General features: G+C 37.3%; 1 long non-coding RNA gene across 3 annotated transcripts; it reads left to right on the top strand.

Moving 5' to 3' along the window:
• Positions 1-1,074: 1,074 nt before the first annotated feature.
• LOC108536310 (uncharacterized) lies at positions 1,075-8,053 on the top strand. 3 transcript variants are annotated; one of them, XR_001887477.1, is made up of 5 exons: positions 1,075-1,304; positions 2,142-2,315; positions 2,851-2,980; positions 3,299-3,356; positions 7,914-8,053. It is a non-coding gene; the product is annotated as an uncharacterized LOC108536310 (long non-coding RNA). The 3 variants fall into 3 exon arrangements; XR_001887476.1 differs by lacking the exon at positions 2,142-2,315 and having other exon boundaries at positions 1,104-1,304; XR_001887475.1 differs by lacking the exon at positions 1,075-1,304 and having other exon boundaries at positions 1,984-2,315.
• Positions 8,054-8,316: the final 263 nt, after the last annotated feature.

Raw genomic sequence — 8,316 nt, forward strand, 5'->3', positions numbered from 1 at the left:
ACCAGCAGCACCCACATGGCCTGGAAACTTTTTAGAAAGTACAAATTCTCAGTCTCTACCCCATACCTGCAGATCAGTAATTCTAGGGACAAGGCCCAGCCATCTGTGTTTGTTTGTTTGTTTGTTTGTTTGTTTGTTTGTTTGTTTTAAGATGGAGTCTCGCTCTGCCGCCTGGGCTGGAGTGCAGTGGCCGGATCTCAGCTCACTTCAGCTCACTGCAAGCTCCGCCTCCCGGGTTCCCACCATTCTCCTGCCTCAGCCTCCCGAGTAGCTGGGACTACAGGCGCCCGCCACCACGCCCGGCTAGTTTTTTGTATTTTTTAGTAGAGACGGGGTTTCACCGTGTTAGCCAGGATAGTCTCGATCTCCTGACCTCGTGATCCACCCGTCTCGGCCTCCCAAAGTGCTGGGATTACAGGCTTGAGCCACCGCGTCCGGCCACCATCTGTGTTTTTAATGAGACCATCAGGTGATTCTAATGCACACTAAAGCTTGTGAACCACAAGGGGACCTCAGAATTTTTGTTTCTTGCAAAATCTTAAATAATCCTGATGCTGCCAGTCTGGGGACCATGCTTTGAGAACCGCTGCTCTAGATACTAGAAATAAAAAATAGGGTATAGGCCAAGAAAATAGCTTTTTGAGTCCGTAAGATCCTGTTGAGAATCTTGATTTTGATGAGCATAAAATGGGCATTGTTGGACAATTTTACTTCAAAATTTAAATTTTAAAAATGCGTACATGTATGTATATATATGTATTTTTTTCCTCTAAGGAAAGAAGAGGGCAGACAGAGATGAAGCGTCCCTTATACCCTTTCAGAGTCCCATTTCTCTCTTTCCTTCTAATAGAGAGAACCACTCTACTGAATTTGGTGTATATCACATGCATGTTTTTATAATTACAAGTTCTGTATAAATCTCTAAACAGTGTATGCTTACACATTTTCATACTACCTCATAACAGATCATTGTTCTGCAACTTTTTCTCCAGACATTGTTTCTTAACGTTATCCATGTTGATACAATATCACTTTAGCTCGTTTATTTTACCTGTTATGTAAATACGACATAATTTATTAATCCATTTTCCTTTTAATAGGCATTGGATTATTCCTATTTTTTACTATTTTAAACAATGCTGCAGTAATCTTGTACCAAGTCTCCATGTAGACCATACGACAGGAAATTTCTCTGGTATATGCACAGACAGTAGCAGTTGAGAAGTAGGATAAAGGCTTCGCTAGCTTTGATAGATATTACTAATTGCTCTGCTAAGGATTGTTCCTATTCACCCAATTGCAAGGTATGAAAATCCCATTTATCTACATTTTTATCAAAACTTGACATTTCAGACATTTTAAATGTTGCCAAAGAGAGGTGAAATAACTTCTAGTTTTTAAATCTATAATTACCCAAGTTCCAGGGAGCTTGAGCTAGTTCTCATGTTCTCAACATTTCACGTTTCTTATTCTGTGAGTTACCTGTAATATCGCTTATCTGTTTCCTTTTTGGATTTTTTGCCTTTTTGCATAGATTTATAGATGCTCTTTATGGAATCTTAATGTTTTATAAGTTGTGTTTCAAGTACTTTATCTCAGTCTATCGTTAGATTTTTAACTTGGTTCATGGATTTTGTTGAGGTACCGAAATTTATCAACTTAATATCAAATGTATCAAGTTTTTCCTTAAAAATTTATTTTTTTTTTTGAGACGGAGTCTCGCACTCTCGCCCAGGCTGGAGTGCTCCTCCCCCCGGGTTCACGCCATTCTCCTGCCTCAGCCTCCCGAGTAGCTGGGACTACAGGCGCCCGCCACCACACCCGGCTAATTTTTTTTTGTATTTTTAGTAGAGACGGGATTTCACCATGTTAGCTAGGATGGTCTCGATCTCCTGACCTCGTGATCTGCCCGCCTCGGCCTCCGAAAGTGCTGGGATTACAGGCTTGAGCCACCATGCCCGGCCAAAAATTTATTATTTTTGTATCTTATTTAAGAAAGTCTTTTTCTATTCTTGAGTCTTAAAGATGCTTTACTTTCATCTGAAGTTCTGAAGCTTTGCTTTGTATGTTTAAGTCTTTATCTGGAATTCACTTTTGTGTATGGCATGAAGTAGAACTCAAATTCTATTTTCTCTTTTCAGGTAACAAGTTGTCTCAGTACCACCCTTTTGTCATTGATAATCAATGTCACCTATGTGATATACTAAGATTATTCTATGTACATGGGTCTGTTTCTGGACTCTGATCTCTTCTGTTGGTTTATTTGTCTGTCAGACCCACATTGTCTTATTATCACGTTACACAAATAATATCTGGTAAGACATATCATCTTATTCTGACCTTTTTCAAAACTCTTGTGTTCTTAATCGCTCATTCTTCAAGGTAAATTAATGTAATTGGCTTGTCGAATTCCATGAAAATTTTTTTTTTTAAATTTCAATTGGCATTACATCGAATGTATTGATAACTTGAGAGAGGATTGACTCTTTCAATTCATGAACATAGTATATCTCCTTTATTCAAGCCTTCTGCTGTGACCTTCAATAATGTTTCAGTTTTTCCCAAAAGGTTTTGGGTATCTTTTATTAGATTTGTTTCTATACACACTATGTTGCTTTTTTGGATAGTATTGTTTTTCTAACTGGTTATTTCTGGCATAGAGATGCCCTTTTTTTTCCTTTGTGAACATATTATTCTCTCCTTTTCCAGTAGATGGCAGTAAAATACATTGAGCTCATTATTAAGAATATTTTCTTTGCAATGATGTCTTTTCACCCCTTAAAATGATTTGTGTATTTAAAGATGTTGGTTCTGAAATATTTCTAAATTATCTCCCTTTGTTCTATTTAGGAGGATAAAAAGAAGCGAGATCGAGACCGGGTGGAGAATGAGGCAGAAAAAGACCTCCAGTGTCACGCCCCTGTGAGATTAGACTTGCCCCCTGAGAAGCCTCTCACAAGCTCTTTAGCCAAACAAGAAGGTTGGAATAACTCTGAATTAACTATCCTGAATGAGGATGCTGAAATTATTATAGCTCAGGAAAATAGTGGGGTTTTAGCTCCTAAGTTGGAGCTTTGTAATTGAATTTTTAAGTTTTTTCTCTCAAACTGCATAAGAGCTTTAAATTAGCTTCAATTTTGGATTGATACTCTCAAAACTTCAATATATTTTTAAGATAAATGGAATTTCTGTATGAGGTATTAATAATGGTTATTATTAAATAGAAAATGATCTAGTAAATAGTACTCTCTAGAATACTCCTTTTTAAAACACCCTTTTCCCTTCTTCTTTACTTTAGAAGTAGAACAGACACCCCTTCAAGAAGCCTTGAATCAACTGATGAGACAATTGCAGAGGTAAATGTTTTCCAATATTTTATAACATAGAAATTAAAATGGTAAATGTGTAGCATCCAAACCACATTTGTGCCTAACTCCAAATGTACTTGATTTTAGTGAATGATAAATATTTTGCCTGGCAGCAGAAGTACTCCAAGAGGCTAACTTTTAGATATTCTTTATTTGGTTTGTTTCCCTGGCAACTTGAAGGGTGTTACATAATACTTTTAATGACAAATTTCTGTCTCTAAAGTAACTTCTGATGTTAAAACTTTAAGCCAGGAATAAACAATACAGCTATTTCCACTTTGGTATTAGATGGAAATACCTTCTGTGTATTTGTACAATGCTTATCATGCCATGAATGTTTAACAGTGATTAAGTATGGGAGAAAAAATAAAACACCATGAATAGGAATTATGGCCTTTTTTTAAAAGCAGAAATTTGTTTTTAAAATTTCAGTGCCTAGATTAAGCCAATGTTGAGTTCTTAAAAGGGAAAAGAATAACTCAATTTATTTTGGGACGGGTGCTGTGGCTCACGCCTGTAATCCCAGCACTTTGGGAGGCCGAGGTGGGCGGATCACGAGGTCAGGAGATCGAGACCATCCTGGCTAACATGGTGAAACCCCATCTCTACTCAAAAATACAAAAAAATTTGCCGAGCGTGGTGGCGGGCGCCTATAGTCCCAGCTATTCAGGAGACTGAGGCAGGAGAATGGTGTGAACCTGGGAGGTGGAGCTTGCAGTGAGCTGAGATCACACCACTGCACTTCAGCCTGAGTGACAGAGCAAGACTCCATCTCAAAAAAGTAATATAATAAAATAAATAAATAAAAATAAATATTTATTTTGATACCTCTCTTTACTCAAAGATATTTACATTATTTGCAAAGGGTTTATGGTTGTAGAGCATACATTTTTACAGTGGACTTTCTTTCATTGTATTGAACTTAAGTCAACCCAGAACACATTGTAAGTAATTTTTCTCCAATGTAATCTGTATTCAATGCCTGTTTAGGTTTACAGTTAAGATCAGAAGTTAGCCGAGTATAGTAGCTCACACCTGTAATCCCAGCACTTTTTGGGAGGCTGAGGTGGGAGGATCACTTGAGGCCAAGAGTTTAAGACCAGCCTGGACAACATAGTGAGACCCCATCTCTACAAAAAAATAAAAATCCTAGTGTGGTTGCACGCATCTGTAGTCCCAGCTGCTCCAGAGACTGAGGTGGAAGGATCACTTGAGCCCAAAAGGTTGAGGCTGCAGTGAGCTGTGATAGCTCCATTGCACTCCAGCCTGGGCAGCAGAATGAGATCTTTTCTAAAAAAAAAAAAAAAAAGAACTTACTGGTCTCTCTTTTTTTTTGGTGTTTGAGAAAAATTACATCTCTAGTCTTTATATTTAAATAACTCATTCATTACTTCACTACTTGTCCAAAGGGAGTGAATAGGTGTTGGGTATTCCATTGCAGTTTACAAGGTGTGACTGTCGAGTGTCATGACTGCCTTACAGTTTTTCTTGCAACATAAGACCAGAATGTAGGTTAATGATGTCACCTTAAAAGAAATGACTTAATTAAAAGAAGATATTCAAATGGCCAATAGGTATATGAAAAAATGCTCACCATCACTAATAATCAGAGAAATGCAAGTCAAAATCACTGTGAGATACCACCTCACCCCAATTAGAATGCCTGTTATCAAAAGACAAAAAAAAAAAAAGCTGGCAAGAATGTGGTAGAGAAAGGGAAATTGTATATATTGTTGGTGGGAATGTAAATTAGTATCGCTATTATGGACAACAGTATGGAGGTTCCTCAAAAAATTAAAAATAGAACTACCGTATGATCCAGCAATTCATCTACTGGGTATATATCCAAAGGAAATGAAATCAGTATGTCCAGGAGATACCTGTACTCTCATGTTAATTGCAGTGCTATTCATCATAGCCAAGATGGAATCAGTCTAAGTGCCCATCAATGGATGAATGCATTTTTTAAAATGTGGTATGTATACACAATGGAATATTAATTCCACCATTAAAAAGAATGAAATACTATCATTTATAACAACATGAATGAACCTAGAGGACATCATGTTAAATAAGCCAAACACAGAAGAACAAATACTGTGCAATCCTTTTGTAGTTCATAAGTGAAATGATTGGGTTTTCGTGTTCCTTTGTGAGATTTACCGCCCTCAAACTTTGTTACAGCGTCAGCACATTACCCATCTGATGTGAAGACAGAAAATATGGTGAGGGCACAAATAATGACATCATCTCATTCATGTGGGATCTTAAAAAGTTGATTTCATAGAAGTAGAGAGTAGAACAGTGTTTACCAGAGGCGAGGGAAAGGTAGAGGTTGGTCAGCAGGTACAGAATTACAGTTAGATAGGAGGAATAAACTCTGGTGTTCTGTTGCACAGTAAGGTGACAGCAGTCCACAACCATTTATTATTTACATCAGAATAGCTAAAAGAAAGGATTTTGAATGTTCTTAACCCAAAGAAATAACAAGTGTTTAGGGTGATAAATATGCTAATTATCCTGATTTGATCATTACACAGTGATACGGAAGTATCCTTGTATATATGTATGTCAGTATATATGTGTCAAAATGTCATACTGTACCCTCTAAATATGTGCAATTATATGTCAATTAGAAACAAAATCTTAATGAAAAGAAAACACTTCAGAAAGTATTTCTTAGTCTAAAGACATTAGCATTGTTAAAAACATTTTGGGAATTAGAACCCAGAGCCACACTCTTTTTGATTAGTTTTAGTGATTGGATGATTCCTCATCCTTACCAGGAGCTAAGCCTGGTTTAAAAAAAAAAAAAAAAAATCTAGTTGATCAAGTTTGATATTAGCATTTTTGGTCAAAACTAGATGGGGCTCTGTATTAAAATGATTGACCTAGGAGTTAGATAATTTCCTCCAAAGGGTAGCTGCAGGAGGCCACCCAGAGATGAATGCTGCCATTACGGTAACTCCTGTGGACAGTGTACATTTTGATGTATAGGTCCTGACTGGGTATTTTTGCTTGTTGTCATTTTTCAGTCTCACTGCTTAGGCATCCTGCTCTGAAAAACAAAGGCATATTCACATAGACCTGAATCAGATTTCAACTCTCTTATTTAATGCATGGCTTAGGATAAATAATTTCAACCTCACTGAACCTCAGTATCCTCCAGTGGTGGAAGATACCACCACTTTGATGGCTTTTGTGAGGGTTAGATATAAAATATGTCAAGTGCCTGCCACTGGGACTAGCAACATGGTAAATATGTTTTTAAAGTGGTTATTTTTTAAACCATATTTTTACTGTTATTCTGTGGAGGAAGAAAACTCTTGGTATGCCAGATTTCCAGAAGGAAAAAAAAAAATCAGCCTAATGATTTAATCATATAAAGCACTCGTTCTCAACTTGACAGTACTGGAAATACAAATGCCAAATACTCAAATCCCAATGCCAATACTCGCCCGTGGAAATATCACTGCCTGGACCCTACCCTTTTTCCCCAAGAGCTTCTGATACAGTGGGTCTAAGCTGAGTCTTCCTTCCACTTCTTCCCTGCATTGGAATTTTTTTAAAGCTCCTGTGTGATTCTAATGTACAGCCAGTGTTGAGAATCTGTGATGAAGAGCACTAGTTTTCAAATTTGGGTTTCTGATTTTGGGGTTTTTTTGGTCTAGTCCTGTTTTGGCACACATATGGAGGTATAAAGAGGAGCTTTTTAATGTCAGTTTTTTTTTAGCATCCCCCACATGTGCATGATAGAAGTTATATCCATTGATGGAGAAAATAGACATACATGGACCAGAAATGCAAGCCTATTAGAAGTTAATATGGAGGATTGTAGATGTATGTTAATAGTTACTATTTCAGCCTTTTCCCCTTTGGTTGATTAAAAATATACAGTGCTAATTTCCCAAAGGTTAAAACATTGGTCAGTTAGTTGAGGTTTATTTTGCTTTATTTTTTCCTATATAGGTGGAGCTGTTAATTAATTAGGCTTTGTATTTTATAAGAAAGAAATCTCCATCTTGGCCAGGCGCAGTGGCTCAAGCCTGTAATCCCAGCACTTGGGGAGGCCGAGACGGGCGGATCACGAGGTCAGGAGATCGAGACCATCCTGGCTAACCCGGTGAAGCCCCGTCTCTACTAAAAAAAAATACAAAAGCTAGCCGGGCGAGGTGGCGGGCGTCTGTACTCCCAGCTACTCGGGAGGCTGAGGCAGGGGAATGGCGTAAACCCGGGAGACGGAGCTTGCAGTGAGCTGAGATCCGGCCACTGCACTCCAGCCCGGGCGACAGAGCAAGACTCCGTCTCAAAAAAAAAAAAAGAAAGAAATCTCCATCCTGAGGGTACAGCTAGTATGTAAAACTTACTTGTTATTAAATAGTTAATAGACTTTAAAATCATTTCTTCAGTTTTCAGTTAAAAATATGTTAACATATTACAAATTCTTTCTGCATCTGAAGGGTTTCCTCTGACTTATGCTCCTAGACTGTTAGATTTGTTTGTAATAGAATAAAATATAACATTGTCTTTTGCATATCTTCACAGAAAAGATCCAAGTGCTTTCTTTTCATTTCCCGTAACTGATTTTATTGCTCCTGGCTACTCCATGATCATTAAACACCCAATGGATTTTAGTACCATGAAAGAAAAGATCAAGAACAATGACTATCAGTCCATAGAAGAACTAAAGGTAACTCTTCAGTCCTATATACACAAAATCTTGGTAGAAATCTGCATATCTGATATTCAGAATCTTTCTCATTGACCTTTTATTTTGCAAAGAATTGAGTTTATTTTAAGATCCAATATCTTTGTGTTTTTTTTGCTTCAGAAAACTTTTTATGAACTTGGTGATGGAAAACCAGATGAAATAGGTCATCTGATATCTTTCATTCATAATTATTTTTGTCTTTAGTGAAATTTTGAGTTTGATATGTGTTCCACAGTA

The sequence above is a fragment of the Rhinopithecus bieti genome, unplaced genomic scaffold (assembly GCF_001698545.2).
Source record: "Rhinopithecus bieti isolate Rb0 unplaced genomic scaffold, ASM169854v2 scaffold_13375, whole genome shotgun sequence".
Taxonomy (NCBI): domain Eukaryota; kingdom Metazoa; phylum Chordata; class Mammalia; order Primates; family Cercopithecidae; genus Rhinopithecus; species Rhinopithecus bieti.